Here is a 25,414-nt window from a genome sequence, read left to right as displayed (position 1 = left end):
TTCTGTTGTCCAACAAAACTTCCCAGGCTTATAACCACATGCCTACAACCTTTTCTTTTAAAGTTAGCACAGTTACTTTACCTGAGTCTGGTTTAACTGTAGGTATATCTTTCTCCTATTCTTAGGTATTCCAGTTCTTCACTCCTGTCACCAGCATTGTCAGTGTACTGTTTCCATAAAGAATTGGCATTTTTCTCCTTTGACACAAGCCATTCGATATGTGAAGGTAATTGAAGAACATCCGAGCTGAGTTGAATGTCAATACTGAATAGTTGGCTCAGGCCTTTCCTGGTTACCATGTGGTTTTTGCCATCAGCCTGACAATGTTTAAACTAATGTTTGTGACTTAGAAGAATCGTGACTATGTACCTTGGATGTTTAAATTTGTTGTTAGACTGTAATAGCAGAGAGTGTCAGATATGTCACATTATAATTAATTGTTTAGTCATACATATCAACCTTTACCTAACTGAGAGTTGAGAAGATATTAAATTAATTTTGTATCCCCAGAACCTAACAAAGATCTTGGATTCTATCAGGGGACCATTAAATACTTTTTGATGAATAAACTCACAGATGAACTCATGCTGTCTATTCTAAGAGATGTAGTGATGCAAAATGAAACTGATTTGCTGGTGTAAAGCTCAGTTTTAAGCTGCATGTGGTGGTAAATGCCTGTAATATCAGCATTCAAGAGGCTGAGGCAGGAGGATTGGCATGAGTTCAATGCTGGCTTGGGTAACATACTGATTTCAAAGCCAGCCTAAATTACATAGCTTTTGATATCTTGTTTCAAAAAACAAAACAAAACAAAATAAAAAAACAGTTTTATACTTTGATCTCCTTAGTTTAGTACTTCAATGAATATAATTGCTGATTATAAATGATCTTTGTAGTACAAATTAGGTCTGAATTTACAAACAGATTTTTATGAAATATTTATCATTTATCTCAAAATGAATTGTTTTATAAAAGGTGCTTGTATGAAAATAATTTTAGAAAAGACTGAACCTTTTCATTCATTCATTCATTCATGCATGCATTCATTTTGTTCTTTCACATGCTTATTACTTTACCATTATTGCTATTTTAAATTGAAAAATAACCATGTTTATTGTCACATGTACAATATAATATTTTGAAGTATCCATGCATTGTGAAATGACTAACACCAGCTATGAGTTTTTTAAGTGTTTTTAAAGCACATACATTATTTACATTTGTACTAGGCTACATGTGATGGAAACACATTTCTGTTGCTATCAACCAAGTAGCAGTTTATCTTTCTTATACAGAAAAAGTAAATGCAAGGACAGGCAGCCCAGGTGGGGTGGAAGTTTCAGGAAGCTAATAGTGATGATGATTCTGCCCTCTTTAGTAGAGTCTGAAGCTTTCTTTCTCACATACATACGGTGGCTGCTGGACTTCTGGGACTTGTATTTGGATTCTGGAAAGGAAGACAGGAGAAAAGTCAAGAGCTGAAAGTGGAAGGCAAAACCATGTATCTCATACTTCAGAGATGAAATACATTTTTCCCCAGTTGTCTACCTAATTATGCCATAGGGCTAGCCCTAGCTTTAAGACTGGAGTATTACTGTTTTAAAGCTAAGATGTGTTACTAAGAAAAAATAAGGGATAGAGGTTAGACTGGTATTATTCTTTACATCTAAAATACCTCCCCAGCTCTCATAATTAGAAGTGAGGCTGTTGGAAGGTGATTGGATCATGGCAGCTCTTGTACACATCAGTGAGTTCATCCATTGATAAGTTTGGACCTGGATGTGGTGTTAGGAGGTAGGGTCTGGTCAGGAGAGGCAAATTGCTGGGCGCATGACCTGGAAGAGTATGTTCTTATTCCAGCCTCCTCTTTCCTCTCTCTCTCTGTTTCTTGGCTCATGAGTTTGGAAGCTTTTCTCTGTCATGCTCTTCTCTCATGGCTTCTCTGCATTGGAGCCAGCCGACTGGACTAAACCTTCTGAAACTCTGTTCCATAATAAACCACAACTCCTTTACATTTCAAGTGTTAGGCATTTTGTCCCAGTGACAAGACATTGACTGATAGAATTGGCAACGATCAATGTCTAAAACTAATGTGCATTTTTGTCTCTTAACAAAAAACATAGTCATATGTGGTGTTCTCTGTCATATGTTCTCACAGAGACCTTCTGAGAAAACTTTACAGGCATTTTGTCAATAATAAAATTGTTACCATAACCTGAATGCAGCCTTTCAAAGATTTAGTCTCTCTAGCATATACTTCTGTGTTTGCTGAAAGGAAACATTAGCAAAGTTAATTTTATTCAGACTGCATTGTTGAAGAATGAAATCTTTTGCTTTAGGTTACAATACTCTCGGAAGGTCTTAGCTGATGAGGACACTGATGTATCAGGAATTTTTCTCAAACAGTGACACACAAGAATCCACTTAAAATAGACACAGCAATTCTCACTAGAGCTAATCCTTGATCTGTCCCGCTTCTCCCTAATTCTCAGAATGAATGAAGTAAACTGGAAGAAGCTGAACATAACATATTTCTTATCTTCACTGTGGTAGGTCTACTGTATTTATGCTTTAATGACTTGTAGTAAGTTTTGATTTACTTACTCTTCCCATTTATTGTAGTCAGGGATTGTGCAGAGAACAATTAGAATCAGGACATGGAATTTATATTGTTTTGTGATGTTCATTCAGAGTTAACACAAGAAAATGCAGGAAATCTGTCCACAACACCAATGACATAGAATATTCAACCAAGGGTTGAACCCCACAGCAATGTCCTGTATAAGTTCAGATGAAAACCCAGAGCCCATGACAATGCCTCCCGTGAGTCTGACTGAATGTCTAGAACCCACAAGAAGGACTTACACCAGTCCGTTTTACGGATCTGTGCTCGGAAGGCCCAAAGGTCAGCGGCGGAAGCTAGAAAGTCCATGTCAGTGAGGTGGAAGAGTTGTGCTGGTAGGTTGAGGGTTCTGTGCTGGACCCGTGAAGTCTCACTTATAATAAAGACCAGGGCTGTCCTGAAAAGCACCACAGCCATCCTCAGCAACACGGAGATCTCAAGCTCCTCCAAAGATAAGCACAGTTGAGTATATGCCAGGAAGTCAGCATGATGAGTTTGTCCTGGAGATTAAGTGGCACAGCTCTTCCCCTTTGGAGCCAGGAAGCAATGCTCAATGTAAGGACCAGAGCTCCCCCAAAGTGAACCACAGCCACTCTCACTACCAAGGTCCTGAGCTCCTCCGATGACAATGGTCAAACTCACAATGGGGAAGCTAGTCATGACAAGCTCCTCCAGGAGAACCAACTGCTCAGACAGCAACACTTAGTGAAACCCACAATGCCTCAACACCTCAATCCCTCAACACCTCAACATCTCATCACCTTTTTCTCCTTCTTCACGTCTCTATTTATGCTGGCAACTTTCCTCAAGTGAAACATCTATGCTCAGTACCACAGTGATTTAATTCCGCTGGCGTAAAGTTGACCACCAGTTTCCAGTCCATGACACCATTAAAGATGATAACTAAAACATTGTATCCAAAGGTTAGGTATAGCATTCTGTGTATTTTAAATTAATCTTGTTTTAGAGTAGTTTTAGGTACATGGCAACATTTTCCACATGTTCCATATCTCATATATGCACTTTCAATATACCTCGTTGCCATCTAAGCTCCATAGATCACTCCTAGTATACAACCAAGAGATTTAAAAACTCCATAGTCATAGGTAGCCACCATTATGTTATCACACAGCACAGATCCACTAGGCTAAAAATTCCCTGTGCTCTGCCATGCACTCATTCCTTCTTTCAAATGCCTGACAGTCCCTGATTTTTGAATCTCTCTACAGTTTGCCTTTTCTAGATTACTATATCATATATTTGGAATTACGCACATTACCTTTCAGACAGGCTTCTTTCACTTAGTGGTGCAATTTTAGGTTTATCTATGTCTTTTCATGACTAAATAAATTTTATCCTTTTAGCACTGAATATGATTGCACACTTGAATGTACCACAATCTATGTGTCCATCCATTCACCTACTCAAAAGCATCTTGGTTGCTTTGAATGATAGCAATTATAAATAAATGTTCTATCAAACGCCATTGCAGGTGTTTTGTGTGGTAATAGTTTTCAGTTCCTTTTGATTGGATGCAGAGTGGGAGCTCTAACTTTAATGTGGACAACACAATGCTGTAGGTTGGGGCTGCAGGTGAAACCAAAGCAGAAGTAAAAAGCTCACCAGCAAATACATTCTTTCTCTCTCATTTTGTTTCCAGCCCGCATGAGAATGATCTGCCTTGCTCCCTCTCGCTCTTCCATCTACATGTACTACCTCACCATCAGCCAGAAGCAATGAAGCTTTCTATTATTTCAAACTCAACTGATGTTGAATCTTGATTACACTGGAAATATATCTCATCTTTATCTTATAATGTATTATAATCAGGGGAATAAAATTCTTTATATTTATAGTTTCACCACATATAGAGGAGAGGATACACTGGGGTTTGGGAATCTTGAAAACTGTCTTAGAATTCTGCCTACTGTATTTTATGGCTAGCGTATCTGAAGACATGAGTTCAAAGAGATACAATCACAAATCCTGGCTTGATCCTTATGATGGGATTATTGGATTTATGAAGGGGCTGGAAAGAATTAGCCAGGCCTTTGTTTCTTTTTTGCTGAGTGAGAACATGGGATTCAGTGTGTCATCTTTGAAGCAGAGACCAGGTCCTCACCAAATGCTGAATCCACCAGTATCATGGTCTTGGACTTCCAAATTTCTGATACTGTGAGAAATAGAATTCTGTTATCTATAAATTATCCAGCCTCAGAAATTTTGCTATAGCAACACAAACAGGCTAAGAAAGCAGCACATGCATATTTTTCTTTTATAAAATTATTATATAAGACAATCAAGGTATTGAAAAAGATGCTTGTTACAGCCCAATGAAATTGAGAAAATTCTTGTCTTACATCGTTACCAACAATGACAACTGTGTGATTTTTAAATTTGTTTTCTATCTGAGAGATGCAAATCAATGTGTCATTTTGTTCAAAATTCCTTAATTACTACTCATAAATAATGCACTCATTTTTTAAAGTTCAAAAACAGTGAAGGGTCTTATATGTTATTCTGCTTGCAAACTAAAATGTTGACCTAGTATAGTTTCATCTATCATCTATCATCTATCTATCTATCTATCTATCTATCTATCTATCTGTCTGTCTATCTATCTACATATCTACCAATATTTATCATCCACTTATCATCGTCATCAACACCAACATGTCCATATTTAGATGCTAGTTATGCACACTTTTATCTGTATCAGTCAGCTTTTTGGTCATTGTAAAAATTAATGAGATAATCAACTTACAAAGTGAAAAGTTTCATTTTGACTCAGGTTTTGGAGATTTCAGTCCATAATAATTTGACATCATTGCTTATAATAGGACTTTGATGAGGCACTAAATCATGATAGGAGTATATAGCAGAGCAAACCCCCTCATGTCATGGCCAGAAGGTAAGAGAGGAGGTGGAAAGTGTTGGGGTTCAAATAACCCCTTCAAAATCTCTACCCTTCTTTGAGTCCCCAGAGATCTGAATACCTCTCATTAAGCCCCTGTAGGATCATACCAGGGACCAACCTTTATCATGTAGATCTTTGGGAAACTTAACATCCACACTATACCATGTCCTTTGCATGTCTCCACAAGGCAACTCAGTGAGTTTGTCTGTATATTTGTCTGTATATGCCAGGTTTTTGTACCAAAGATAAAAACCCTGAAATTATAAGCCTTAGACAGTTAGCATATCTACTTCTCCTCTGGAGAAACAGTACTTCCTAACAAGCAAACTTTCAAAGAGGAGGAGAGGGAACTATCCTGTATTATAAGCAAATATTTCTGGAAGACAAGAAAAAGTTGTTTCTAGGTTTTATTGCCATTAGAATACAAATAAATGGCTCCTGGGAAAGAAATCTCTAAATCTTATCCAGAGCAATTTACTTTCTTTAACTTCTAAAGCATGTATGCCACTCAATCATAAAATCTGGGCTTTACAGAAATATGGAAGTATTCACAGACTATTGCCTGCCAACAGTAGTTTGCTAAGGCAAGTGGTGAAATGGCACTGTAAGTTATGCACACATGTGCATGCTCACCTATGTTTAGGCTTGCATAAGCATGAAACTAGGCCTTCTGTCTCCTTACTCCTTACCTCTAGTTCTATTCCTCAAAAATAAATACATGCAGCTCTTTGTAATTTATTCTGCTATTTACATTCATATCTCTAGATAACCTGAACATATTGCAAATCTTGAATTTAAAATTTTACCTGTTATCTTTCATTATAGATTGAAATAACTCTCTTCCATGCTCCCTCTCCCTGTTCTTATGTGTGTCTCATTTTTTCTTCTTTTATATAAAATTACAACATGATTTATTAACACAAATAATTGATATTCAATATTTATATTTCTAAAACTGTAAAAGCAGTCACTGGTGTGTCAGTGTACGAGCTAGTATCTTTGTATTACTCTTGAATTGTTGGAAACTACTACTGCCTCATATTTCACTTTTCCTACCTTTTAAAATAGCTATCATTTGAAACCGTTATTAAGATATAATTGACATATAATAATTTTCACAAAAAGTATATAATTTAATAGGCTTTGTCATATACATCATAGATATAAGAAATTATTGCTACGAAGAAGACAATGAACGTATCTATCAACTTCAAAGGATTATTTGGGGTCCTTTCAAATCTCTTCCTCCCTCCCATCCCTGCCTTGTACCATTCTAAGAAAATTACTGAGCTAAATCTTGTCAGTATATATTGGATTCACTTCCTGGAATCTTGAAATCTGAATTCTTTTTTTTTTTTTTGTCTGAGTTTTTTTCATAAAGTTTTATTGTAGAATCAATATGCTAGTTTCTCCATCACTGTGCACATTTTATGCAATTAGTCTTTTAGTGTATAACCATTCTAACAGGTACACAGTGATTTCTCAATGTGATTAATTTGTATTCCTATAATGACATATAACATTGAGCATTTAATTATGTGTTTATTTGCTATACAAATATATTTTTGGTATCTCTTTAAAAATTTTGCCTGTTTTAAGATGTTTCAAAATTGACTTTTATGAGTTATTTACATATTGTGCGTAGAAGTTCTTCAAAAGATAAATGACTTGCAAATATTTGTAATTTTCAAGTTTGTCCTTCTCTCTGGGGCAGAAAGACAATATTTTTTTACTTTCTCACCAGTGTTTCTTAAAGAAACTTCTAAATTGTGATATAAAAATCATTATATAAACCTTTACATTTTTTTGTATCTAATAATTCTTTTCCTAGAATAAGATCACCAAGGGCTCACGATATGCAGCTCAGTGACACAGCACCTGCCAGGTAAGCGTGAGGTAATGAGCTTAACTCCTGGTACAAAAAAAAAAGGAAAATCACAAAACTTTTCTTTTGTCTTTTCTCCTACAAGTTCTATTGCTTTGAGCATATCTGAAAATTTTATTTGAACAATTTGGAAATTTTATTTTCAAAATATAGTGACTAATAAAATACTTTGTTATTGTTATCATATATGGCTATCCAATTGCCCCAGCCTTGCATTTACCAGAAGACTAATGTTGAAAATCAATTGTTCATATACATGTATGCCTATTTCTTGACTGTCCATTTGTTTTGTTGTTGTTTTTAAACTATGAAAACCTCATAAATATATGTGTTTATTTGACTCTAAAGGATTTTAAGTACTTTTGTGTGTGTGTGTGTGTGTGTGTGTGTGGGTATAGTTGTGTGTGTAGGTGTGGGTACTAGCAATCAAACTCAGGATCTTGTGCTCGCCAGCCAGGTGCTGCACCATTGAGCTATATCCCTGGCCACAATTTTACACTTATTTGCATTGATGGGTCTGTCTTTGTGTCAGTATCATGTTGTCTTGTTACTCTGTCTTTATAGTGTCTTGAAGTTAAGTAGTGTCCTGCCCTTATGCACTTTGGCAATTTTCTGAGACTCTTATTTGGGTGACACTTGGTTGACTCTGATTCCAAAGGTGTAATAGTTACAACTTGGTTTTTAAAAAGTCTGATGTCAGAGTGAGTCAGCAGAAAACCAACAGTCCTTATATACTGATTTTCCTCAAAGCAGGGCCTGTTGACTATTTAATGTAGAAATGATTTTGAAGTGTGTTATGTTTCTGTGTGTGTGTGTTACCATTTATATGCTTGTGCTTATGCCTGATCTATTGAATCTTGAGGTGTAGGTCTAATGAGCCTGATATTTAATAAAGATTCTGAGTGATTCTTACAAATGATACAATTTAGTAGCAGTTTATGCAAAAAAAAAAGCCTTTTTCTTCTGTTTTTCCTATGTTACACAGAGAAAATAAATGTACTTACTTATGTGGAAAAGAAGAAAATGCAATTTACTTGTCCATTCATATATTCACTTTTTCATTCATTAATTCATTGTGAATAGATGGCAAAACCTCAAACCCAAAGGAACAACTTGAAGAAATTGTGGAATCTGTCTTCAAAGGCTGCACATGTTCCTCAGGTACTATTTACAGCTGTCAGATGATGAATCACACCCAGTGCTCCCAGCAATCTGGGAAGAGAGCAACTCTGCTGGAAGCAATGCCCATAGGCATCTCCACCCCCAGGCTCTCCTCAGACTTCTTTTAAACAATTCCCATCTTAAGAAAAAAATTTAACTTATTCTTAAGCTTGTTTGGGATAGGATATTTTTAAACCTCCTTTAAACATTAGTTGTAGTGCTTTGTAGCATTTCCTTCAGAACAAATCCTAGAGTCACAGCAGACATAGTTGTTTTGTTTTTTTTTTAATTAGGAAAAAGCAAGACTGACCTAAGAGTCTCTACAGTTCTCACCCAAGAAACACAAATAAGCTGATGAGCTGCTGCTCCTGGTTTGTACTTTGGTATTTCAGAGGTATAACCACACTAATATAATGTTTTTCTTTGGGCCCTTCTAACTTCGAATCTACACTAAGGAAATAGCCAGTTAAACTCACTTATAACCACAGATGACAGGCAGACGCACAGCTTACACTGTGGAACTGAAGAATGGTACTGCAGATATTGGAGCTAAGTGAGGCAGATATTTTAATATGTCCTCTCTGGCATCCTGGGAATGAGTTTCTAGAAGCAGTTTTTATGCTGTTTCCCCATTAGGCAGTCTTGAACATTGTATGATAGGAAGTTTTGAAAAAGTCAATATTTGTGAATAGTCACAAAAAGAACACTTTGTATTACAGAACAGACATCACATCTATTAGATTTATAAGACAGAGAACTTAGGGGGTCAAGAGAAACTTTTCTCTCATAGAACAGCTGAGTACGTTGATTTTAAGAGATGCCTTAATACAGTGGCTTCATTTTACAGATGAGGAAACTGGGATTCAGAGAGATGAAGTGATACACGCCAAGTCACACAGGTGACAAGTAACTTTCTGTAATGTGGAAATCAGAAATAGCAGACTCTGAATTACTTTGGTTGAATAATTATCACGGGCTTACTAATGACCCAGAGCAAGTAAAGAGCATGCTAAATACCTTCTTGTTTAATAATCATGGCAAGAGCCCTACAATGCAAATGCAAGACGATGTCCTTTGAGCCCAGTCCTTTGTGGAAAGAGGCAGAGTATAAATAAATAAGCAAGTAAGCAAGTAAGCTCCAACTTACATTCCCAACAAGGAAGAGTTTTAATTTTTTAAAAATGAATGTATCCATAGGGGTATGTATGTATATTAACTTATATTGTGTACTGACTAGAAAACATTCCAGCATCTCTCAGAAGACCCATTCCCTTGATTAGTAGTAAGTTAGGTTAGTTAATTAAGGTTACTTTAATACTAATTAGTCAGGGCTTTAATTATGCTTTCAGAACAGTAACACAGGAATGATACAGCTCTTAGTGACCCACTTAACCAAACAGATGGGGTTTCTCATTTCCCATCTAATAGTAATTCGTGATAAGAAACAGAAGGATAAAAGCTGACCCTAATGGGATTGTAAGAGTATTCTTTAACTGAATCAACCGCAGAGCAGCAGTAGGTTCAAGAAAGAAAGTGTCCTCTGGAATACTCCTGCAGGGAGGAAGGCCAAAGGACTGAGACATGACTGACTTACCACGGAGAATACGGAAGAAGTTGGTTCACCACTTTGATGAATAAAGGGATCGTACAGCATAGGCAGTGATCGAGAAAGTTAAGTGCTACAAGGGATGTCAAGCAAATAGAAAATTAGGCAGGTAAGCCTTTTCCCAATCAAGCCCTGGGCTTCATTTATTTAGTGTCCAACGTATGCTAGATCCTAAGTCTGGCAAGAATTGTAGTAATAAGTGAGTCAAGATTCCTCTTCCAAGGTAGTTGCAGCCTAATGGGACAGCAGATTTTCATATAGATAAATACTTCACAATACACTCAATGGGAGATTGGCAAATCTGATTCACCCCCCAGACTGAATGGCATCTAATTCTTGCCATCACCATTCTCTCTTTTAATAACTATATTGGCTTGCATTTCAGGGATGATACAGCAAAGATAAAGACATGCTGACTTGTCTAAGAAGATTCTTTTACTTTGGCTGTTCTCTGGAGATGAGAATAAACAATTTAACAACTTGTCCTGAATCAAGGGACAATATTTTAAGAAAGCTGTTGGGTTTGTTTGTATGTGTTTATGTTTCAGTAGATTATATCCATTTTTTAAATATTTACAAATTATTGTATTTGCAATCCCCATCCAGTAGATCTATTACCCTTTACCATAAACATGATAGTATGATAATTCATGCTGTAATATGCTTCCATTAATACGTATTTTCCTGCTTTGTGATTCCATATTTGAAGATTTTTGAATTGTGGAGGAATTTTGTTTTAAAATCTCAATTGAGAGATTGTGCCGCATTCTTCTGAGGAGGAGCCATCAAGCAAGTGAAGTTGAGGATTGGACTCAAAGGATGAGACATCATTCTGAATAAGGGTGAGAAAGTGCTTGCAACTTGTAGAAGCGTTGCATACTGTGCCTGCCCAGGAACAGGTAGAATCTCAGAGTTCTGCGTATATGGGATGTGGATACTCTGAATTTCATAGAGACATATTGGAGTTCTTATGCTCAAGGGATCCTGCTGGTATAAACAATGAGCACTTTGACAGAAAATTTCATAAACAAGACACTAGAAGGCCTTCTCTCAGCTTTGGGCATGGTTATGCAGATATTAGGGTGTTGGTGCATCATCCATAGTGATTATGAAGTTTAAATTTCTTGCTTGTTTTTTGACACGGAACCCAAAGTACATAAAATTTGTTTTAGAAAATGACAAGCAAATGTGGCATTGCTACCATCTTGTGACTTACAGATTCTTATACATTATCTTACCCATGTCCAGTAATAAGCAGACACCGACTTTGCACCGGCTTAGAGAAACATGTCTCAGTAATCTCACTCTGTTCTTAGAGTGCTTCACACCTTAGTTTATAAAGCTCCTCTCTATTACTGTTGGAAAAGCCTATTTTATAACCTGGATATATGGCTGGAGAGATACTTAGACAAGTACTAGATATAATATGGTGTTATTCCATATTCAAAAATTCAAAGTTCAATTCTACCTGCTGATATTTTAGTACAATCTGACACTCAACCACAGTAGCAGGAGATTGTATTAATGCAGGAGTCAAAATGAGACTGCTTAACACTTATTGAGAGATTTGTATCTATATAGGGTTGGATCACTATTCTCACATAGCCACACATTTTGCCTTATATGAACAATTTAAGAAACTTTCAGAGATTACATTTTATTATTGAAATTTTACTTTTTAGTTCTAGAAACTGGTTTTCTAAGAAAGCACATTGCCATTCTTTATGCAGGTTTCTCAAATTCTTAAATATTGCTCATTAAATAAAGAGATGCTGGAGATTCCCAACTCTACCCAAATACTATTACTGTAACAGAAGAAGATACCACAAGAATTCCAAATGAAAGGTGGGTCACATAATAGTTATGTGTTCCATGAAAGGCATAGAATATTTTTTTTTTGGAGTTATAAAATCATGGGTCATTCTTATAATTTTATCATTCTGGGAGTCTAAGGCAAGAGGCTTGCAAGTTCAATCCAAGTGGAGATTCTGTCTTAAAAATAAAAAAAATGAAATAGCACGAGTCATAATTCAGTGTGCAAGTCCTGAATTCAATCCCCAATGCCAGAAAAAAGTTATTGCAGGTGAAAGGAATGATAATAGTTATTGCAGGTGAAAGGAATAATAATAATAATAATAATAAAAAGTTATTGCAGGTGAAAGGAATAATAATAAGAAAAAAGAGCAATGTAGATTTGGGTTTTTCTGGCTTCACATCTTTGTCCTTTGACCTTACTTCCTCATATAGTTCACTCTAGTCTTCAAAAGCATCCCTCTATTAAATATTTCTAAGAAATATTAATACTATCTAACAATGTTGTACCCCAAGAGTTGTGGAATCTCAATTTTTTTCTTCAACTCTTGCTCACTTATTTCTGGAACTGCTTCTGTTACTTTACACCAATCTTCTGATGATTCCTAAACTTCAGTCCTGATCTCCTTCCTGACCTCCAGACTTTTTGTATCCAATTATGTAATGACACCTGTAGTGAATTTCTGTAAGATCATTTGGTTCCAGTTCTTCCTTTTTCAATAAGCTATCATTTCTCCAAGAGTTGCTCTAGCCATAAACTTTGGGGTGTTTTCAAAATCTGTTCTCTGCTGCACTCCGACTTTCAACACGTCAGCAAATCCTGTCTACTGCATCTTCAGAATACGCTGCATGTTAGATCCAACGTTTCCCCTTTTGTACCGTTAGTGTCGACATCTGAACACCCACTATCATTTGCCTGGAACACTGTAACAGTGACCTCTCCACTCCTACACTTGCACCTTTTCCCCATTCTGTTTTCTACAGGACAGTCGCGGTGAAGCATAAAAACAAAACTTGGATCGTGTCAATTTCTAGTTAAAACCATCCAACAGCTCCCCATGCCACACAGAATAAATACAGTCTCCTGAACATAGCTTAAAAGTTCCTAGATGACTCAGTGCTTATTTAACTTCATGACTCACTTCCTACCATCTCTTACTTGCTCACCCACTGTGGTTTCCACTATGACCTTCTCGTGGGTTCTTGAAATGCCAGGCTTATTACTGGCTCAAGGCCTTTGCACTGGCTTCTCATTTTCTCTTGATATTTTTCCCCTAGGATCTTCACCAAGCTGGTTTTTAGGCTTTAGTTCAACTGATAACTCTTCATGACACATATCTTGACCCCAATTTTCCATCATAGTAGCTTGTTTTACTTTTTTCATTGTACTTACTGATATCTGAAATGACTTTTCCTTTTATTTGTGTACTGATTTATAGTCTACCTTCACTTATCTATACTTTTCTCATTCTCTGTCATGTTCTCGGTAAGGGGTGTGCACACCATACCATGAATAACTATAAAATGAATTGTTGAAAGTCATTGAACTATATTTCATTGAGATACATCGTATGTTTTTAAACTACTGTCATTATCACGTTTTCCTATTTTTAGCCCCTTTAAGGATATCTGCTATTAAAACCTCTTACTCCCCTATAGCTACATAAGATGAGATTCTGCAGCGTTTCTCGATTCCTCTGCTCTTTTTCCCTGAGAAGATCAGATAATGAAAAATCTCGTATTGCCATTTCTAAACCTGCATCTAGCTGTGTAGAGCTGGTGCGGTGAACCGATATAGTCCATGAAGTTCCTTCTAAATAATCCTAAGGAAAGTATCTTTTACTGGTCCTGACTGCACTCAAACCATTGTGAGTCTCTTTTTAGTGACCCACAGAACCGTCAATTAGTATTCTTTTAGTATTTTCTTATTGGCAGCCTCCAATTCTGAGAATTCAGATAACAGTTTAGGGTTGTTTTGGAACACGAGAAGAAATCTGTAATAGGGACAATATGATACTTACAACATCCTTTCCCATAAAACTAGATTTGATGTAAGTCTTGGCCTGACTCTTGTGAGATACCTGGTGCACAAAGCTTCTGCAGATCTCTCCAGGGTGCCAGCCTTGTTAGATGTAGCTGAAGCTCATGATGAACTCGGCTCAAGCTCCAGTTGCTATCCAACTTCATGCCAAAATAGAAAAGCACTTGCTACACACTGACTAGTCATCCTTAAGCAGTTAGAGAAGTATCTGTTAGGGAGATAATATTTCAGTTGGAGAGTTTGAGGTGGAAAGGGAAGTGATGTAAAGGAAAAAGACTAGGTAAAATGCAATCAGGGTTTAAGAGAGCTGGAGTAGTGTTAGAGACGCCAAAGAGGGAAATGCAAAGGCATTGTGCTGGTGAGAAAAGTGACAAGCTGATCATAAAGCCTTTTTGAGACTCGCTAAAGAATTGAGTTTAACTTTTTAATAGTTTGTCCCAAGTATCCCTGGGGTAATTTGTTTATGTCACTCTGGCAGGTGTCATTTCAACCAGTCAACTCTTATGTGGAATAAATTATATAAAATTGTTATTTTTATATTTCCTAGTATATTATCTAATAAAAATTAACAAAAATATGTAATGTTTGGTAACCATTCCTTATTTTAAAATTTGAACTGGTAATGAGTTAGCAAATAGCTGAGTGTAACTGATTGTAGTTTTAATCAAGGGATAGATGTGATCAAAAATTTCTTCATGTAACTTCTTCAAGTAACTTTGGTAAGAGCATATTTACTAAACTAGATTGGGAGATATTACTGATAAAGGGAGTAGAGTCTTTTTTCTGGTGGAGGAGGCAGAGTCTTATAAAGGTCTGAGCAAGACAAAAATATAGGCACAAACTGAGGGATGATAGTAGTGGGGAAAAATAAGAAGGGTCTAATAAGGGGCTCTTCAAAGATAAGTAGATCTGATAGTAACAGTGACTCTGAGGATCATGGGAAATAATTTTCAAGGGTAAATAGTCAATTTTTACTTTTGGCAAACCTAATATGGCATCATCCATCGAGACCATTAATCCAAGAAGAGAAAAAACAGAAGAGAGAATAACACTCCTTGGTTAATCAGACGGCCCAGAGAGAAGTCTTAGGTCACAGATAAAGTAGTTAAGGTCACAGATAAAGTAATTAAAGCTGAGTTGCCACCTCATTGATATTGTTGATGGAATTGAAGAGAAATCTGACACGTGTGGCATATTAACAGTTTGTGTCAAGGATTTTGATCTCTACTGAAAAGGCAAGTGATCCTCAAAGAGTCACTGATCCTTGTCTGACATTTACCCATTCTCTCTGGCTGCCATTAGCAATCGTTTGTCATTCATTCCAAGACACACAGCATGATTTGCCTTTGTGGTCTCATTGCACAAACACTGAATCACTGTCTGCCTGAAGAAGGAGAAAGCAATGTTTTGCTTTTTGCCTTTAAAAACGAGAAGGTTTAGAATACAGAACTAGGAATCAAAGGTTTTGATTCTTGTTTTAGTTGCTCAAATTAGGTAGTCTTTCATTTTCTTTCTCCTTCTTTCTTCTATCTTTTCTTTTCTTCCCTCCCCTATCTGTTTTAAAGTTTGGTTTTGTCACCTGCAAGTTAGTGAAGAGAGGGGGTAGCATTAGTAACATGTTAGACACCTGGCAGGAATCAAAGGAAAAGATTAAGTGGGACAGTGTTCATAGAGATTCAGTACAATCTATTGTACTGAATTCACTTAAAGCTTACAGGAAATATTATCCAATAGATATGTTAGAACATACCTTTGTATGTTGTACAGAATGCTCTAAGATACCTGGAAAATATGGCCAAATCTCAGTCATTTCTGTGCAATGGGAAGCTGTAATAGATATGTTAGAACATACCTTTGTATGTTGTACAGAATGCTCTAAGATACCTGGAAAATATGGCCAAATCTCAGTCATTTCTGTGCAATGGGAAGCTGTGATTGAGAGAAGAGATTCTGGAGCCCACTGTCTCATGGACAAGTCTTAAATCAGCCACTTCTGTGTACAATGATTATAGACAAGCTACTTGAACTCTGTAAACCTTATTTTCACTACCAATAAAAGAGAAATAGCAACTCTTACTGAAGAATTTGATACGATAAACTAGAAGATACAACTATTGAAGGTATTTGTTTTACTCTGTCTCACTTGGGTATAAGAAATGTTATGCAAGTTTCTAAAAATAAAAATTAAAACTCCTTGGAGTAAGCATTCACCAGAACAGTGAGAGTGTTATCATTCTCTGCCTCCAGTTTGAGCTAAATGTTGCCTAAGATTCTAGGAGTCTTGTACAGTAAGTGGTGGCTGTGACGTGCTGTCCCTCCTGAACTACACTCCAGTCTCCTCTCAGGCTACATTGTGCTCTGTGCCCAGGATGCTGAGAAATTGAGTCAGTGGCTCACCATGCCCCCGGCTTCTTTCGGGTTTGGTCTGTAAAGCAGATCTGAGAAGGGGAGGATTTAAGGTTGGGGTTTTATTTCACTGGCTCCTTCCTTCAGAGCACTAGTGATGGCAGTCTTACTCTATGGAAGTCTATACTCCCTGCTGGGTGGTCCAGTTCCATAGCCTCTTTTCTCATTTCTTTCTCCTTGATTCCACAGGTGAAGTGAAATTTCCCACTGTTAGCAGCCCTCCAGTACTGTCCCATTTTCTTGCTGCGTTTGTCCCTTTGGAAAACAGCATCTATCCTCATTGTGGTGGGTTTTTTTTTTTTTTTCTTCTTCTTCTTCTGAGAATCAAACTCATGACGTCAAGCTTACTAGGGAGGTGCTTATGCCACTGAACTAAATCCCTATCCCTCTATTCTCATCCTGCTTAATAGGTCTACATAATTATTGGACTCTAAATTGTATCATGGGTCATCAGGGTATTGAAGACATTTATGATCATCCCACTTCCCTATCACCAAAAGATAGGCATGAGCTGATACCACAACCAACAAAATGGAAAAGATTCCTTGTGGAAACACCTCAAAAAGTTTTCTTTGTTCTTGAAAGTGAGCATCTAATAAAAGCTTGCTTTATAAAAGAAATTCTAGTAGTGTTTCTTAAAGAACATGATGTTTAGGACCACTTTAGTCATCTTGGAACTATAGGTAAAAACCAAGAGAATTATATATAAATCTGGCATATTTAAGTTTCTGAATGAGTAAGTACAGAGCTTCCCACTGCCAAGTTTTTATCTGTTAGAGTTAACTTTTTACAATATAAATAATTTCAGTTGGAATTTTGTGTCACCTCTAGCCACAACAATCCTGACTGATTAATCTCAATTATTCTTCATCCTTGTTTACTTTTATTGCAAAGATTACTGGTGATTAAGAATTCTTAATGTTCTGTAACTTCTATGCCTTGTCTTTTTCACTCTATTTTAAAGTTAAGACCACAAAATCATAAAGGAACATTTAAATGCCTTTGAATAAAGACTTCTAACAGTATAAGATTTCAGGATCCTGTGGGAATGGCACCCTTCTGAAATGAGTGTGACAGGAAGTGGGAAATCTACAATTTTTACATGTTTTAAATAGGGGTTAAGTTTTTTTTTTTTTGAGAAAGTGAATATAACAAAATGACATCTATAAGATCACAGAAAAAATGCCACCATGCTTTTCTTAGAATTTAAATTTCACTGTGGAAATTACAGAGTTTAGAAAGAAAGCACTATTTGCTTACAGGCTAAAGAATGGTCAATCTTGATGACTTTAGCAGCTGCTAGTACTGGTCATTTTACCAATTACTAATCTATAATTTTCCAAATGCTTGGAAAATGCCTGGCCTATTATCACTATAATAGAATTATTTGTTTGATTTAGTCACTGCAAGAAAAGAGAGGGAGGTAGGAGGTATAAATTTTCATTCTCAGCTACAGATCAGAGATAAAGGAGTCCTGCAGCTGAGTTTTCCAGGAAAGATCCTATTTTTCATATGGATTAATTCGCTTAGTTGTATTTAAGTGACTCAAGTATCACAAAATGCCATGAATTATGACTCATATATTCCATATTTGTTCCCAGAAACTATCATTTGTCCAGAAATGAGAGAAATTTTTTAATTTTCCATCCTTCCCCAGCAACCTACATGATTTTCTTCTTTTCAGTGCATTTGTCCTGTACAGAGAAAAAAACAAAAGATAGATACTGAGGGATAAAGAACTGCTACTGTCTACGTCTCTTCTGTTTTTAATTTCTCTCTTTCTTCACTTAGTTTCAATTTTGTGTGCCAGCTTAGGTAACTGCCATCCCATAGACATCAAAAGTGATGGGGAGCAGAGAAGGGGCAGGTTTTGGCTCTAGGAGATAGCTACCCCTTGTTCTGTGCCTCTGATACAAGATACTTATTGATTCCCAAATTAGAACATAGTACTACTTCTATTGCTATTTTTTCTGTGTAAATTTAAAAGGACATTATTGACTGGGCTTTATTTCAAGTCAGGGTAAGTTAGCCACACAAAGACGGAAGACAACAAACTCTTTCAGGCAACAGTGTATGATACAACAATCTTACCATTCCCTAGAGCAGGGGAAGAATTAATTTAACTCACACAGGTGAACTTTTCTTTTCTCCAGAGAGCATTTTGTTTATCTTAGCTCAATACAAGTTCACATCCATTGTCAGCCATAACAATTTGTACAACTTTTTCCCCATACTGTTCTCAAACTGTAAGCATCACTGAGTGGAAAATAAATGCCAATAGTGCTTTCTCAATTTTTCTAAAGGGAAGGAGAGAGAGATTAAGACCTTCTGAAGTCACTGGTACAACCAATCAATGATAAAACAGATTAGTAAAGCTAGGTCTTGGGAACCCAGTCCACTTACCTTCTATATCTTATGTCTTCTTCCTTGTTTCTGGTAAATGATAATCCTTGTCTCACTGTTACTCACATAGAGACAGTGAAGAGTCCCCTGGCATTTGGAAAAAATTTTATTTTGCTTAACTTAGGAGTTGGCTGTGGCTGACTCTGTTAACGTTATATGAAAAAGCCAAAGAACATTACTTTTCTATTAAAGCCAAGGTCTGTATGTTAACTCTGAACTTCAGGACATCACACTGTGCCAGATATAGAAGTTGGAGTGACAGTGACACAGAAATGAAATGAATTAAAATTGCCACTGACAATAAAACAAGAAGCAATGGTAGGCAGTAAAGTCTTGTCCTTGAAAATGTTACAGCATTGCTGATGCTGGAGGGAACAGTAATTTAAGGTAGTTATGGCCCTCGAAAAATAATAAATAAATAATAAGAAGAAAAAGCAATAATGTTAAAGTCAGATCCAGTCGGTAGGGAATGGTTATTATTTGGCTTAAAACTGTAGAGAACGCCTTTAAGACATTGGTGAAACAAAGATACTGACCTTGATGCAGTGAAGATCTGAAATGAGGTTAGAAGTTCCTGGTCTTGAATTGCTACTAAAGACAGAGAAGCAACAGTGAAAGAATGTGCTGGCACTACCCAGGCATACGTGGGTGCAATTGCATGCAGTTTGGCACAGAACCAGCAGATACATTTCAGGGTTATGTTCTAAAAGTTCTAAGAATCCCAGAGTGTAGTCAGAAAACATAAATGCATATACTCCTGATCTCACAGTGGGAGCTGCCTTGCTGGGCGGTATGTGGGAAGTTGTTTGAAAAATAATCAAGATTTCAAGATATCACACTTTCTTTCAGGTCCTTGCTTTCCCCTTACTGCTTGTGTTTTCTGAAACAAAACTGTATTCCCTTCTTGCTTTTCAATTTTTTCCAACTATAATATGGAATTATGCTTATACTGTACTTAATTCATAAGTTTAATGGATTAAATGAAAGAAAGTGAAGATATTCTGTCAATAACAAGAATGACATAAATGTTGAGCCTCTCTCCCACTAGATTGGACTAATTCAGGAGAATGTAGGCTTGTCTCCCTCTAATTAGCTGTGGTTATGTTTCACTGAAACATTGGATAACCCTTGCCATCAGGGAACTGAAAAAATTACAAGGAAAGAAAAACTTGAATTTTCTTAATTTCCCTGTAAAAATCTTGTATACCTTTGCTCTCTGGAGAGTATAGAAGATTTGAAGAGCTATTATGAGCCTTGACAGTTGAAAAGGAAATTTTGGCTCTCAGCCCAGCTTTATGTATAGAGTTCATAGATTATGTTCTTACTGTATGATTTGTTCACATTTTAATGTTTGATATTGTATCTATTATGGAGGTAGACTTTCAGAAGTTCTTAAGGGCCTCGTATCAATGAGAAGAACTTTAAGACCAAAGTGCTGAGTGAGTGAAAAAATGGAAGGTGTTCAGCGGGACCGATAATCCTTAATGGTGTGTGTGATTGTGTGTGTGGGTGGGCGGGCATCGAGGAGTGGGGGATGCAGTTTGTTGGCAGCACCCCAGCAGTATCTAGGGGGACATTTTCAAAGTTTACACATTGCTGCTACTCCATACACCATTCTAAGATGTGAAAGTTCTTGTTTCTTGGTGAAGCCTAAGCTCCAGCAAGGGCCCTATCACACCTCAGAATCTCAATAAATATTGAATGGATACATGGATGGACTCTAGGTCAGAGGGTGTCTGTGTTGCTAAGCCAATAGGGGGCAAGGGGTATCTATGTGTCTTGAACTAAACACTGTACAGTGACTGACCTGATAGCAACACTGAATGAAGTGAGGCTGCAAGAGAAATTGACTTTTTGTAAAGGATTCTGAATAATTACAATAATAACCTTGACAGCCAAATTGAATTTATCAATTTACTAGATGTTATAGTAAAAACAAATATATTTTCACAACTACTCTATAACATAGGCACCATTACTACAGCCATGTTATGGACAAATGTTTAGATTTTTTGTTTTGTTTTGCTTGTTTTTGTTTGTTTGTTTTGTTTTAACCTAAGGTCACAAAAGTAGAATATGGTAGAACTGAGATTAAAATTCAGGTTGGTCAGCTTATGATTTGAGTGCTCTTAACCACCATGTAAGAACTTTCAAGGCATTCAGTGAGAGGAAAATAGAACTTTAATCTTAGAGGTACCTGAGATAAAATTCTGATTATTAAATCAGAAACCTGATTTGAAGGGAAATTAACAGGAATCCATTTCCTTAAATAGCAGGTGGAGGTGGAGGCTAAGTATGGAATCTTAAAAGGAGCTTACTTCTGGAACTAGGACACTGGCCCTAGGATCATTTAGAACTATACTGGTTTGGTTCAAGGCACAGACCAGAAGCACCAGGTAGAAGATCATAACCACTAGCTGCCGAGATAGAGGATTTCTAGATATTAAATTCAGGGCAATTATGTGTACTCTGAACTACAAAATGCTTGCACTGAATTACGGTGTGGTGAGCTTAGAACTTTGAAATGATGAATCAGGAGGACTGAAAGTTTGTAAGGGATTCTGAATAATTACAGACTAGGCAGTTTAGTGACATAGCGAGAGGCTATCTCACAAATGAAAAATAAATAAATAAATTAATTAATTAAAAAATAAAAGGTTTGGGATGTAGTTCAGTGCAAAGGCACTTGATTTAACCCCTAATACCAAAAACAAACAAACAAACAAGCATTTCATTGTACTTGGCCCTCTGTCTAAATATATGCCTTTGTCCTTATGGGAGACTCTGTATAGAGCCCTATATCCATGCTTCTTATCTACAAATGCCAATTAGAAACAACTGAGGAGCTTATGAAAATATCCATCTGTGGGCTTCACATCAGAGCAATAAAACTAGACTTCCTGAGAATGGAGTCCTTGCATTATTATTTCTTAAAAGTTCCCTCAGTTAATTCTAATGTGCAGCCAAGGTTGAAAACCACTGGTGTAGATCAACATTTCTAATTAAGCCACCATCATTCATGTAAAATTGGCTTATAGTTCTTAGGCAGTGTGTGTGTGTGTGTGTGTGTGCGTGTGTGTGTGTGTGCGTGTGTGCATTTAATATATTTATTTACAATTAATTTTTTCTGACTACCTAGTTAAAACAAATTCATGGAAAGAAATTTTTAAATTACAACAAAAAGAACATTAGACTACTCTTAGGATAGCTATTGTTCATTTTACAAAAATGTATTGAATTTAATTTTAACTCACCTTAGACTTTCTAAACTACAAACAAATTTTTTACAAGAAAAGGTTTTTATTATGTTCTGACAATGTGCTGGAAATCTGGTTCAGTATAACAGCTGATATAGTAGTTAAAATTTCTTTTGAATTCATAGAAGATTGAGGAATTAACAAAAAGTGTTAGAAATCAAAACAGGCTAGAGAGGTATATATTGATTAGGCAATGCTGCCATTACCCTGGAGCCGTGGTGGGTTACAACCATGCAACACCTAATGGAGAAAAGTACTCTGCAAGATGCATTCTGAAACCTAAGATCATTAATAAGATCAGGCATATTCTCTCCGTGAGAAAAGAACTCAGAGATTGGAGGATGAGATAAGTTGTCTGTGTTAGTGTAGGTTCAAGATAGAAGAGAGTTGCTCCTAACATTTTTTACCTAAAACATGATTATGTTACTGTCTTGGATTAGGTTTGCTTTTCAAATCTCTGGGGTTATTGGCAGTTTTCTCAGTTTACTGAGTTCCAACTGTCAATATCTTAGAATAAAATCAAGGTATTTTCAAACAAAAAATCACTTAGTTTGCTACCAATAGCTGCCATACCTCATCAAAGATCAAAAGGAGGAAATAGATTTCAAAATGAAATTATCTTATAAAATCAAATTTTGAGAAACTATGGCCTATAGTACGAATCCAGCCTGATGCCTGGTTTGTAATTTCTGTAGACTAAGAATATTTTTTAGAAGAATAGACCTTTGTATTACAAGTCTTAGGCTTACAGAAAAATTGAACAGATGATAGAATTTCCATACATCCTTTCCTACCACTGTCCTAATTTGTCCATCAATGTGATATACTGTTAAAACCGAGGAACAAATGTTGATAGTTTATGTACACATACATGCATATGAACATACAAACATGTATATAATTATACAAATTGGCATGTGTTCATATACTTGTGTACATTTATATACAAACAAATATACATATACATATATTATGGATTAGCACATTTTTCTAGAAAACTGACCCCTTTAACATTATGTAGTATTCTTTCCCATTTCTGATACAGAAGTTTCCCTTGAGGACAGGGCTTTGTTATGAACAGAATGTTCTGGGCATATTTCAGAATGATTATTTTTCCCTTCCTCTTGCCAAAAGAAGAGTGAAGTTTTCCTTCTAATCTGAAAATTGGCACTAAAACTCACAAAAATGTGGAGTCACCCCAAGACTGGTTTTCAAGAATTTGTAATTATCAAGTTAGACACACTTAAACCTCTAACATTTTGTTTATGATCATTTATATGTTTGTACTAGTTATGAGCACCAGCTCTGGGTGGCGTTCTATATTGACCCACCTCTCCAGTTTTAAAGGTAGCATGTTCTGCATCCTCAATTCTCTGATTGATCTCAGAAAGTTGTTGATGTTCAGTTTTTAAATCTTTTCTTTCTTGGTACGAGAATGGAAGTGTGACCTCAAATATCTTCAGTTTATATTGCTTGATCCAAAACAGGCATATGTATTTTTTTCACTTTTTAATTACAGATAGCTTGTTACATGTTGGTCAACTTTATCAATACCATTTATAGAGTTTTTATAATCATTGACAGTCATTGGATTTTTAAAAGTTTAATTTCTTCTTTCAAGTTCTATCATTTCTATATTATGAATAGTTGACAATAAGGAGATATACTTTGTGTCCTTCCAATTCTTCTCTGATATACTAACATTTGTTCCTTTTTTAGTTTTTTTTTATTTTTTTGCATATCTTTTTGGACTTTCTTCCTATTAAGTTTCAATTTTCCAAGCATGTCCATTTTGTATCATGAAAGAATATCACTGAATTTTGGAGAAGTATAAAAATTATATTCAGTGTAATTGAGTTTTTATACTTTGTAGCATAAAATTGTGGGTTATTTCTCACATATAATATGTACGTGAATTTGTAAAACAAAATATCCAGAACTTATTATTAGATTTTTACAAAACAAACAGCGAAGGTGAACACAACACTCTAAATAAAAAGCATGAAAAAAATACTTGATTTAAAATAAATAAACACATGTATGAGTGCATCTCATGCAAACAAAAACCCACTGGTCCAGCGACATTTGGGATAGTCAGTAAGTAAAAAAATGTGTTGCCCCACTGATGTTTGGGGTAAACTGTTAAATGGTTAAAAGGTTGAAAAATGTCAGAATATTATTTGCGAATATTATATGAAATTCAGATTGCATCACCTACAAAAGATGTTGTAGCTACATTCATTCTTTCATTCAGAGTCTATAACCACTTTTTTGCTGTGAAGGCAAAGCAGAGTAGTTGTGACATGGATCATGTTGCCTGTACAACTTAAAATATTTATCATGTGGCCCTCTACAGAAAATTTTGCCATGAGGCACCCCAGTCTAGGTAAACAAGAAGTGATAACATGTTACTAAGTGTAAATAAGTACTGACAGCATAGAATTGGGGGATACGCAGTCTCTGGAGCCTCACTGACCTGGCTTTATTACCTAAGGCAAGTTTATGAACTGCACGCTCCCTCTCCTCATGCTCCAAGTAGGGGATAATAACTTGGCCCTTTCAATGATGATAGAAGTTCATAGGTTTATGAGAATAACATAAGGATATTGATAAACCTACTCATATTGAATTAAGTGACTAAAACTTGACAACTTGTTACAAAAGCTAGATTTACCTTATCTTAATACACTCATAAATTCCTAGGTTTTGGTGGAGGCAAAGTGAAATGTAAAATTCCTACTGAATTCAAAAACAAAGTATAAACAAAAGGAAACAGAAAAAACAGTATAAATAGAAAGCACAAAATAGTAGAGGTAACTGCAAATATGCTAGTAATCATAATAAATGTCAGTGGAGCAAACATGCAAGTCAAATTCTCAGTTTGGTAAAATAAAATTGAGATGTACACTGTTTTCAAAATATACATTATGCCTTAGATACATAAAAGTGAAATATTAAAGGATAAGTACATTAAGCAAATACCAAACAAAATAATTTGGCATAGTGATGTACTTATACACTTCTCTCTCTAGTAAGTCAATTGTCATTAAAGTAAAAACATTTTTTTGGAATTCAAAGTATGTTGATACTTAATGACAGAAGGTACAATTCTTACAGGATGGTAGAAAAATGAATCTTTATTTATAAACATCTAAAAGAATTGTCTTACTTTTTTCATTGCAGAGACAAAAATACCCGACACCCAAAGTTAGAGGAAAGGTTTTCTTAACTCACAGTTTATAGAGGATTCAGTTTATCATTAGGGGGTTCTAAGGCAGAGTGCCATGGGAAAGGGGCATCACG

General features: G+C 36.0%; 1 long non-coding RNA gene across 1 annotated transcript; it reads right to left on the bottom strand.

Moving 5' to 3' along the window:
- Positions 1–1,087: 1,087 nt before the first annotated feature.
- Positions 1,088–19,518, bottom strand: LOC134472583 (uncharacterized). The gene is made up of 2 exons (XR_010042489.1): positions 19,391–19,518; positions 1,088–1,447 (listed from the first exon to the last, which is right to left on the bottom strand). It is a non-coding gene; the product is annotated as an uncharacterized LOC134472583 (long non-coding RNA).
- Between the last annotated feature and the right edge of the window lie 5,896 nt (positions 19,519–25,414).

The sequence above is a fragment of the Cavia porcellus genome, unplaced genomic scaffold (assembly GCF_034190915.1).
Source record: "Cavia porcellus strain 051 isolate PalLab524CR breed Dunkin Hartley unplaced genomic scaffold, mCavPor4.1 scaffold_1, whole genome shotgun sequence".
In the NCBI taxonomy this organism is placed as follows: domain Eukaryota; kingdom Metazoa; phylum Chordata; class Mammalia; order Rodentia; family Caviidae; genus Cavia; species Cavia porcellus.
This window is presented reverse-complemented; position numbering and strand designations above follow the sequence as displayed.